This window comes from Capsicum annuum, chromosome 1, assembly GCF_002878395.1.
Source record: "Capsicum annuum cultivar UCD-10X-F1 chromosome 1, UCD10Xv1.1, whole genome shotgun sequence".
NCBI lineage: Eukaryota > Viridiplantae > Streptophyta > Magnoliopsida > Solanales > Solanaceae > Capsicum > Capsicum annuum.
Genome location: NC_061111.1, coordinates 163,346,712 through 163,358,552, shown reverse-complemented (window position 1 = coordinate 163,358,552; position 11,841 = coordinate 163,346,712).

Below are 11,841 nucleotides of genomic sequence, written 5' to 3'. Positions count from 1 at the left end.
ATTAGAAATTATATTAATGACCATCAAAATATTTAAACATCATATGAAAGAGTTTCTTATCTCAAAAACATATGAAACATATGCAAATCACTCTCTTTTCAAGACATTAACACATGGTGGCCAATTCTTACATAAAACATATGATATTATTCATTACGAAACAAGAACTATTCTGAATATATATCGCCTCCATAGCACCCTATATTTTTAAGATAGAAATCCAAACCATTGTTCCAACGAGTGTGAGCTCTAATTCCATGCTTTATATTTAAATTCATGTGTCATGATCTTTCTCTTATTATATAAAGTGATTATGAGGTGAAAAAATGTTCATATAAATTTCTTAAAGCAAAGTTGAGATAAGAATCCTTCATTCCTTGAATGAGTATAACCTTTTGTATATATAGAATTTGGCTGATAAATAACTACTGAATTGTAGATAATTGAATTATCTTTCCAATAATATAAATTTTTCCTAAATTTGATAATTGAGTGAAAAGTTATGTTATTTTTCGTATGAGCCAGTAAGGGGTCATGATAGCCTTATGACCCGAGGGGTGTTTGACCCAAATAGGGGTCACATCATGAGGCTTGCTTGACCCAACTAAGGGTCGCTACGTAGGGGCTATTCCCCCATAGTTTAAGCTTCTTAAGAGTCAAGGGTCGCTTTGGTCCTTTGCCCTCACCAAAGCATGAATTATAACACCCAAAGGGGCATTATTTGTCCATATTCTTCCAATCAACCCACGTAAAAACCTTCCCCTTTCCCCAAGAAAAAAATTTAACTCTTCTCCTCCAAGTAATCTAGAATTCAAGCCTTTAAAGTTCAAGAGTCTCAAGAAAGTATCAAAGTTAGGGTTTCATCCTTCAAGATAAGAAACCTAAGGTACATGGGATTTTACTAAACTACATGAGCATGGTGAAATTATCTTAATCATGTTTAGATGTTTTGAAATTATGAATTTACAAAGGGGTTTGGATTTATAATTTCAATTATACATTATGAAACCTTATTGATGATAATGTTTTGGTAATTAGGAATTCCCCATAAAATAGTCATTACACATATATATATGTATGTATTTGATGTTTCAAAACTTGATTTGAGAGCGTGAAGATTTATACTCCCTCTTTCGTTGTAAATTATTCAATTTCATATTAAGAAGCATGGCATAAATATCTTTACTATTATTTATTGACTTGTTTTTTATGATGACTTAAAGAGAGGGCATCTTTCCTAATTACATGAATGAAAGTGATGATATAAACAAAATTTCATGATTTGTTACAAGATACTTGACCACCATTTATTTGCCAATTGAATTGATGATCTTTGACTCTGTTTTCATGAATTTCACTCTATATATCCTCTTATACTGTTTGACTAGTTTGGTGGTCTGAAAATAATGTTTTGAAAGAGAAAATTGTAACATGATATTATTGTATGGCTTAGATATATGCCTTGCAAGTCTTGGTATGATGATAACAATACAGATAATGCCATGGTAACACAGAACAGAATAGAATACAGATTTTTATTTAGATTTTCATATTTTGAATTCAGAAAGATGCATGTTTATAAAATATTAAAAATGGTCTTAAAAAGAGTTAGATGGTTACCCAATAAAAGTATGAATTTAAAGACTCAATGCTAGAAACTGTGATTTTCTGACATGGGGTTATGGTACCATGCTGTATGGTCTTGTGTACCTTGATTTATGTCGTCCCACTTAGGTACTATGGTAAGGATCCATACTTTGTGGTCTTGTTCTCTACCATGATATGTTGATTATATTGGGGATCATGGCACCATGTTGTGTGGTCTTGCATGTCTTCCCATACTGATACTCCAATCCTTGCGACAAACTTTGATTGGATGCTTCATCGCCGCGTCAAGAGCGAATTCCATATAGCCCATGGAATTAAAGATTGTAGGGTGTACCATCTAGTTTAGAAGTAACAAAAAAATAGTTCAAGGTCCTTAGAGTGTGCCCATGTGTTTTCATATATTATATGTAAAATGTATTATTAATTGTTCTCACTTATGTCATATATAAATACATTATTTTTGATTGCTTAGTGTACCATTACATCTGTATTAAACCCCTATATTTTAAGGTCTGAGCCACAGTTCTAGGGTTCTACTGAGAGGTTAAATTCTGTTAGAGATTACAGATGGTGAGTCTCTCTTATTCAAGAAGTCCTAATGTATATGTCATTGATATTTTATTTTGATTCATGGTCCTACTGGGGGCCTTGTCCCAGTCTTCAAACAAAGGTTATTTTAGTTAGTAGAGATTTCGCAGACTAGTGTTAGATGTTTCTATCTTTATGAACTCAATTTTGTACTGTTCAAGTGAATTAAGTAATTGACTATGTTTTCATCTTTATTATCTTTCCCATATTTCTTTATAGTATATGAATGATGTGTATGATTGCAAGTTAAAAGGGGCACTCAAGCCTTCATAGTTTGGTATGTCCATCACATCCAAGGCCTCGATTTGGGATATGAAACTTGGTATCAGTGCATGATTCATGATCCCAGGGTATCTGTGAAATCATGTCTAGTAGAGTCATACTTGTAGGTGTGTTGTGCACCACACTTATAATCAGGAGGATACCGGACATTTAGGATTTATTTTTTACTCTTTCATAATCTAGTTCATGCTATAGCATCGTCCATAAGAAAGTTATCCAAATTTCTTCCTTTTTCTAATATCATGGGCCATGCCTCATTATAAAGGCTATACAAATCTAAGAGTATAGCTCCCTAGCGATGTGCTTTTCTTTGATTTAGTTATCCATAAAAGTCATGAGATAGCACAAGGACTTAAGAGGATCCATTAGTGTTTCAAGTGTATTGATTCGAGTGTTATATTTATCCTGATGAAATCGTGCTTTTCAACTTGAGGTACAAAGTGTATTCAGTCCCCTTTCAAAATTCTCATTGCTGATATTATGCATAAGGATAATGATATATAGTAAAATGTGATTAGAGGTGTAATAATAGTATTCTAAGAAATTAAATATGGAGTGTTGAGTGTTTAGAAGTGTGGGTGTCTATGCCATGAAAATATTAGTCGTAAGTTGATCACTTTGGGAGTTAGAAGAAATCATGATTAGTGTCCCTAAAAGTGGATGTCCTAGAAAAAAATTAGTGTCTTTGTATTAGAGATAAATGAGAGGAGTTTGTGTTCATGCATATACTGATACCCTCTTTTTGTGATAAAGAGTGTGGATGCGTGTGCTCCAGAGAGTGGGAGTTGTAGAGTGATGGCTTTAGAGGCTAGCGAAAGTTAAGAGTAGCATTTTCAAACAGTGAGACCTTCAGGGTATATTTCATCAAGGAGTGTTTAGAGTTTGAGTATATAGTGATGTCTCTATTACTATGAGAGTTGTGGCTACAAATTTTGATGTGAGGTTATGTCTGCAACCCTAGGAGTGTGACTTTGATCTAAGGGGGAGATGATGGACTAAAGTAGTTCATAAATTTTCTTGTGGTGTCAAGTTTCAAGTAAGAATCATGAAAAATCAATTTCTATTCAAGCAAGCTCCTCCTACTTGAATTTGAATAAATGTCTTATATATTCATGTCTTGCCTATGCCTAAGGATTGAACTCTCTATGTAACTCATGTCATGTTCTGACCTCCAAACAAGAAGCAATAATGTCCCTCAGTGATCCAATATTCCGAGTATCCAAGCCATATGTTATGTTGCTCATGATCCAAATCTATGTCTCATAGCATGTTTGGTCCTAAGAAAATATGTTTCTATATGTTGCAGAATCATTTAATGCCAGAATTATCCAAAGTGATAAAGTTTACACTAACTCATGGAAAATTTTAGTTCTTTGAATGAGGATCAATCGCATCAAGTGGCAATCCATATCTTAGTTGTTAACTACATAAATTTCGGCTTTATGCCATATAGCTCATGATATGTGCATCCATGTTTCTCATTTTGGTTTGTCCTAAGAAAACCATGTTGTGTTGTGTTTATGCTGAACGACTCTTTACTTATGACCCAAACAATTGATAGATGAAGCATTTTTTGTTTATTCTATTGTATCTTCACCTCATGTCCCTCCTTTAGAATTGTAATAAGTATAGGTTATGGATTGATAAGTGTTACTTCCATTCATGATGTTTATGCTCGGGTCCCTCAATAACCCTCCTTATGTTAGTATGATGGTTGTTGAGGAAGCATGGTAATGTATTAGGTAGGGGAGTAAATGTTCTTGAAGGTGAAAACTTTTATGTGATTTCTTGAGCTAAGGCTATAGGAGAAGGGGGAAGAAGGTGATGAATTTTCGTTACGTGAGATAGTTAAGAAGTAGTTATGTGGCAAAAACCATAGTGAGAATGATTAAAATTGTTGGTGTTAGTGGGGAGATCCATATAATGGGTGTAGTAATGATGAGGCTTGAATTTGTGGTTGCTGAAAACACAAACCCATGTACTACGTTGTTAGTATTCCTAAAATCAATAAACCGAGGGTGTTAGATAATAGTGATAAGATGAGGTAATATTCTTAGTGGGATATAGAGTACAGGGTCCTGTGGCTTAAGTTATCACCTTGTCACTCCGAGTTAGGCTTCAACATAAAAGCACTATGCGGGGGAACTCAAACTCTTGTAGTTAGAAGTTTTATGGGAGAATTGTAAGTTGGAACTGATGAAGTATGTTATTTGTAGTTTGGGGAAGAATTGAGTAATGTCTCTCAGTTTTGGGTCTATTCGTTGTACCTTGTAAGGTAGAGAATGCTTCGAATCTAATGTTTTGTGAAAACCTTATATCATGATTAGTACCGATATAAGTGAGGCCTTTTATCACAAAATAACTCATGCCTTATATTGTGATTATTGTGATTCCTAGAACTCATGTGCAAGATCATCCCTATGTAAAAGTCTCGTTACCTCGCGCTTTGTGCTTACATGTTTCACTAGGGGTTATCCTGAAGCTCGTTTGATGCTCTTAGATATTTTGTCGAGGAAAAATGTTCAATGCAAGGTTTTATTCTTTATTCTTCACCTTTAGAGCTTCAATAAGTCCCTACCCATCATTCAGGGATGAATGATCCTAAGGGGGAGATAATGTAACACCCCACATTTTTGATCTAGAAATCTGAACCGTCGTTCTTACGTGTGTAATCTCTAATTCCATGGTTTATATTTAAATTCATGTGTAATGATCCTTCTCTTAATAGATGAAGTGATTATGTGGTGAAAAATGTTCATACAAATCGCTTAAAGCAAAGTTTAGCCAAGAATCCTTCATACGTCCAAAGTTTGATATTCGATTCTACAAAGGTCATCTTTGAACGAGTATAACATCTTGTATGTATATAATTTGTCTGATTAAGGACCACCAATTTATATATAATCAAATTAGCTTTCCAACAATATCAATTTTGCCTAAATCCTAGAATCGAGTGAAAAGTTATGCCATTTTTTGTGTGAGGCAGTAAGGGGTTGCCATAGCCCCATGATGCGAGGGCTGCTTGACCCAAATAGGGGTCGTGTCATGAGGGATGATTGACCCAACTAGGGGTCGTGACGTGGGGCTATTCCCCCATAGTTTTATCATCAAAAGGGTCAAGGGTCACTTTGATCCTTTCCCCTCAACCCCAAATGTCCAAAGCACAAATTATAACACACAAAAGGGAATTATTTGCCCATTTTCTTCAAATCAATCCACGTGAAAACCTTCCCCTTTCCCAAAGAACAAAATTCAACTCATCTTCTCCAAGTAATCTAGAATTCAAGCTTTCCAAGTTCAAGAGTTTCAAGAAAGTATCAAAGTTAGGGTTTCATCCTTCAAGATAAGAAACTTAAGGTACGTGGAGTTTTCCTAAACTACATGAGCATGGTGAAATTATCTTAATCATGTTTAAATGTTTAGAAATCATGAATTTACAAAGGGTTTGGATTTACAATTTCAATTATACATTATGAAACCTTATTGATGATAATGTTTTGTCCTTGAGGCCTTCCCCCTTCAATTACTCCCTCTCTCGTTATGAATTATTCGATTGTATATTGAGAAGCATGACATAACTGTCTTTACTATTATTTATTGACTTGGTTTTGATGATTACTTAAAGAGAGGGCGTCTTTCCTAATTACATGAATGAAAGTGCTGATATAATGAGAATTGCATGATTTATTACAAGATACTTGAGCACCATGTGTTTCTGAATTGAATTGAGGATTTTTGACTCTATTTTCATGAATTTCACTATACATATCCTCTTATACTGTTTGATTATTTTGGTGGTCTAAAAATAATGTTTTGAAAGAGAAGACCGTAACATGTTATTATATGGCTTAGATATATGACTTGCAAGTCTTGGTATGACAATACCAATACAGCTAATGCCATGGAAACACAGCAAAAAATAGTATACAGATTTTCATTTAGATTTCCAGATTTTGAATTTAGAAAGATGCATGTTTATAAAAGCTTAAAAATGGGCTTTAAGAGAGTTAGATAGTTGCCCGAAGAAAGTATGAGTTGAAACACTCAATGCTAGAAACCGTGATTTACCGACACGGAGTTATGGTGCCAATGTGTGTGGTCTTGTGTACCTTGATTTATGTTTTCCCACTTTGGGACTATGGTTAGGATCCATGCTTTGTGGTCTTGTGCATTACCATGATACGTTGATTTTACTGGGGATCATGGCACCATGCTGTGTGGTATTGCGTGTCTCCCTATACTGATACTCCAATCCTTGTGGCAAACTTGAATTAGAGGCTTGTCCGCCGAGTCAAGGGCAGATTCTATATTGCCTTTAGAATTACAGATTGTAAGGTGTACCATCTAGCTCAAAAGTAACATAAAGAGTGGTTTATGATTTCAAAGAAATGTTTCAAGATCTTTAAAGTGTGCCCATGTGTTTTCATATATTATATGTAAAATGTTTTATGAATTTCTGTCACTTATGTTATATATAAATACATTATTTTGGATTGCTTTGCGTACCAGTAAATCTGTATTGAACCCCTATATTTCAGGGTCTGAGCCACAGTTCTAGGGTTCCTCTAAGAGGTTTAATTCTATCAGAGATTGCAGATAGTGAGTCTCCATTATTCCAGAAGGCCAAATCTATATGTCATTGTTATTTTATTTTGTTTCATGGTCTGACTTGGGGCCTTGTCCCAATCTTCAGACAAAGGTTATTTCAGTTAGTAGAGATTTCGTAGAATAGTGTTAGATTTTTTGATCTTTATGAACTCAATTTCGTACTATTCAATTTAATTAAGTGATTGACCATGTTTCTTTCTTTATTATTATTCCACATTTCTTTATAGTATATGAATGGTGCGTATGATTGCAAGTTAGAAGGGGCGCTCAAGCTTTCATGGTTCGGGATGTCCGTCACAGCCAGGGCCTCAGTTCGGGTCATGCCAGCCTCTTTGAAAACATCAAAAATAACAAAGCATTATTGACAAAGAGGCATTTATAACTCGAGAAATATAATCATTCATAAATCATCCACCAACACTAGTTGTACTTAAATCTCATGATCAAAAAGAGACTTATCATTCTCTCAAACTCATTGAATAATCCGTAACATGTTAAGACAAAAAAATTTCATCATAGTAGGGTGAAATTTCACAAATCATACTCATAAATCACTTTTCAAAACTCGTACAATATATGTACATGATTGTAGTTCAAGTTCATGGAAAATCCCCCTAAAAATTTTATAATTTCATCCAAAATTATTTTGTGATGATGCTCTTCAAAAGGTTTTCAGAAGCCATTACATATACATACATATATATTTTTAGAACTTGTTAAAATCATTAAACCTATGCCTATGAGAGTTAGGATAGTCCTACATACTTTTTGACAGAGAAAAATTGAAGAGAACGTAGAGAAATTGTCCCTTGGAGATTAAAATCCTGAAACCCTATATAGTTTCTCCTATCTTTTTTATAGAGTGATATTTGTGAATTTGATAAGGTGATATAACATTTTTAAGACCCTTTATTCATTCAAAAGGATTAGGCACGATTTGGGGATGTTAAAAGACCCCTTTTGGCTTAAAATAACTCAAAATGGAACAATTTTTGACACTTGGGAAAGTCTTGGTGGTTCAACGCCAAATCAAACCATAGGGTTTGCAGCACAAGTCCAAAGAAAACCTCAGAGTTTGCAGCGCAAGGCCAAAGCGGACTTGAGACATTGCCACACTAAAACACTCATAACATTTTACTCAGAACCTCGATTGATGAGCGGTAAGTTGCGTTGGAAAGAGGACTCAGAGAACTTTAATTTTATACATAATGGGACACATAAATTCTAATATGATATGAGTAATGTTCATTGGAAGTTGACTCAAATAAAAAAAATTATCTACTAAAACTCAACCGGTAAGAAAGTGCTCAACTTAACTTGAGATAGGATATTTTTTATGATGTACACTTATCTCCAAAGATTTTCTCATAACAAATAATTTTTATTCACACTTATTTACAGCTATAAACCATTAGATTCGGGTTTGTATACATAGGACAGATCAATCAAACCTTAGCCCAAAAAAGTGGGGTGTTATATTATCTCCCCCTTCGGATCATTCATCCTCGAATGATGGGTAGGAACTTGTTGAAGCTGTAGAAGTATGGAATAAAGAACATAACCTTAGTTTAGAAAGTTTCCCTCAACTAAAAAAACATAGGCATTCAAGAGATGCTTCATGACACCACCAAGTGAATCGTGTAAGCACAGAGCATAAGATAATGAGAATTTATATAAATATGACCTTTCCCATGAGTTCTATGGACCATAATCATCACAACATATGGTATGAGTTTATTTGGTGGACATGGGTCTAGATTTAAATTGACACTAAACATGAGATAAGATTTTGTAGAACATAGAAATAGTGGTATCCTCAATCTTACATGATATGACCGATAGACTTTATGCTTAGAGACACTACTCGACTATACCCCAAATAATAAATAACATACTTCATCATTTCCAACTTACAATTCCCCAAAAATACACATAAATACAAGAGTTTGAGTCCCGTTACATAGTACTTCCATGTTGAAATCTAACCCGCAGTAAAAAGGTTCTATTTTAAGTTGGGACCCTATACTCTACATCCCTTTTAGAAATATCACTTTACCTTATCACTATAATCAAACAACCTCAAGTCTTAAATCAAGTAGTACCAACCACATATCACATTGGTTTGTGTTTTCATCAATCACAACATTCAATCCTATCTTTACTACACCAACTTTAAGGATCTCCACACTAAAGAACCAGCAACTTCAATCACTCTCACAAAGATTTTTGTCACATATCTCTTTCCTTACTATTTCACATAACAAAAGTTCATCCCCTTCTTCCCTCTTTAATTATAACCTTAGTTTCAGTAGTCACAGAAAAATTTAACATCATAAGAAACATCTACTCTATTATCTAAATTGTTACTACGCTTACATAAACTACTATCATACTAACATTTAGAGGGTCATTGAGGGGCTCTATCCTAAGCATCATTAATGGGAGTAACACTATTCTACTATAACATATACTTAATGCACTACTCAAGGTGGGGCATGATATGTAAGATATGATACAATGGGCACGAAGTACTTTATATATCAAGTTGCTAGACCATAAATAGATAGTCGTTAGGGTATAAACATAACACAACATTAGTGTTTAGGACTGATCATTTTGAGAAACATGGATGCATATATTATAAGTTGTATAACATTTAGCCAAAATTCATACAGTCAATGATTGAGACAATGATTTCTACTTGGAGCTATTGCTCCTCATTTAATAACTGAACATTCCCATGAGTTTGCATAAACCTTATCTCCTTAGGCTAGTCCCACCATAAAGAATTGATAACATATAGAAGGCATAGTTTCTTAAAACTAAGCATGATATGAGACTTAGATTTATGGATTATGAGCATTATAAAATAGAGCTTGAATACTTGGAAAATTAGATTACTGAGACATTATTCCTCATAGTTTGGAGGCCAAAACATGACGTAAGTCTCATAGATAACTTAGACCTTGGAGATAGGGATGACATTAATACATAACACATTAGTAGCTGTCCCATTAAATTAAAGTAGGAGGATTTTGTCTGAACAAAAATATATTTATCATGACTCTTCCCTAAAACTTGCCACCATCAGAAGATTCAGAAACTACCATAACTCATCATCTCCCCCTTAGACCAAAGTCAAAATTCTAGATTTGAGGACATAACCTCTTATAACATCTATACCCATAACTCTCAACACAAGGGGGGGGGGGGTATTACTATACATATGAATTCTAGGCTTACACTAATTCACAATTATAAGAAATGTAATAGCTTACTGATATGACATCCTCCCAGGGGCACTACTCTTAGCTTTCACTAGCCTCTATAGCCATCACCTTACAATTCACACTATCATGAGCATACACATCCACACTCCTTATCACATAACAATCCATTATCCACTACTTAACATACTCGTATTAAACCTCTAATCACATAATTCACAACTTAATAAGATTTGTAGAACTACCAAAGGCGCACATTGCCTATCTATATTTCCTCAATTTACCACTAAAGAAAACTATATAATAACTCCCTATACTTCTTAATACAACAAAATTCAAGAACATGAACTAGGTATACATATAAGGACCCGCAAAATTTCTAAGCTTAATTCAGTCCTTTAAGCTTGTTAAGGGGTCCCAAACTTAGAAAACTCTAGCTAAGTTCCTAGACTTAGCTTATTTTTTGCCTTCTAAAGTTGGAAATCTCATTTTACCACCTTAATATCATTTAATGGTCCGTATATTTGTTAATTCATGATCAGAGAGGTCAATAGGTGTTTTCAGACAAGTTTTAGTTTTTCCAGACCTCGATTAGACCATGTTTGGTGTCCCAAAAAAGTGGACCAATGCGATGTTGGCATTCCACGTCGCCCATCGCATTGGTTAACATTGTTGATGGGACTTCCAGTGAAACTATTGAGGCTTGGCGCGATTCGTCGGGTATCACGATAGGTTTTCCCAAATAAGTTTTGGATTTTATGGACCTCGAACCATATTTGGTGTCCCAAAAAAGTGGACCAATGCAATCTTAGTGGGCCGTGTTGCCCATCTTGTTGGTTAAAATCATTGCAGGAACTGCCAGTGAAACTACTGAGGCTTGGCACAATCATGGCGTGATGTGTTAGGTATCACATTAATGCCCAATATCAGTCATTAAATATCCGCATTATTAAGGTCAAAAGAGTCAATTTCCCACCCCTATATAAACTAGTAATACGTAATTCAGCCATTTTACACCCAAAATAAGCTAGTTTCTCTCAATTTTCCTCAAGAACAAGTTTAGGGTTTTCAATTAGGGATTCAAATTCAAGGAAATTTCACCATCAAACTTTGTAGAATCAAGAACTAAGGTATTCATAGTGTTAATTCATGGATTTCTTATATCCCTGAAGTTCAAGAATCAAGTTTTAAATTATGTACTGTGAATATTTTATTGTGGGTTGATTATGTTTATAAGATTATGATGATGTGATTCCCAAGCTGGAATCTTATATGTGTTGTTCATGAAACTTTGTTAATGTGTGGCTTGAAATCTATAAGTTTAGTTGATTCATAGAGTTTTGAAGTGATAATTTTGATGATTATGCCTATGCCTTAAGTTATGCCTGCAAGGTGTTTGATAAAATTCCTAAGGGACTAAAAATTATGTATCATAGCTCAATTGTGACCCAAATGATAAGTGCATGCTGTACCATTATAATCACAATGACTTCAATGAAATTGTTGTGCATTATAAATGTTTTCTAAA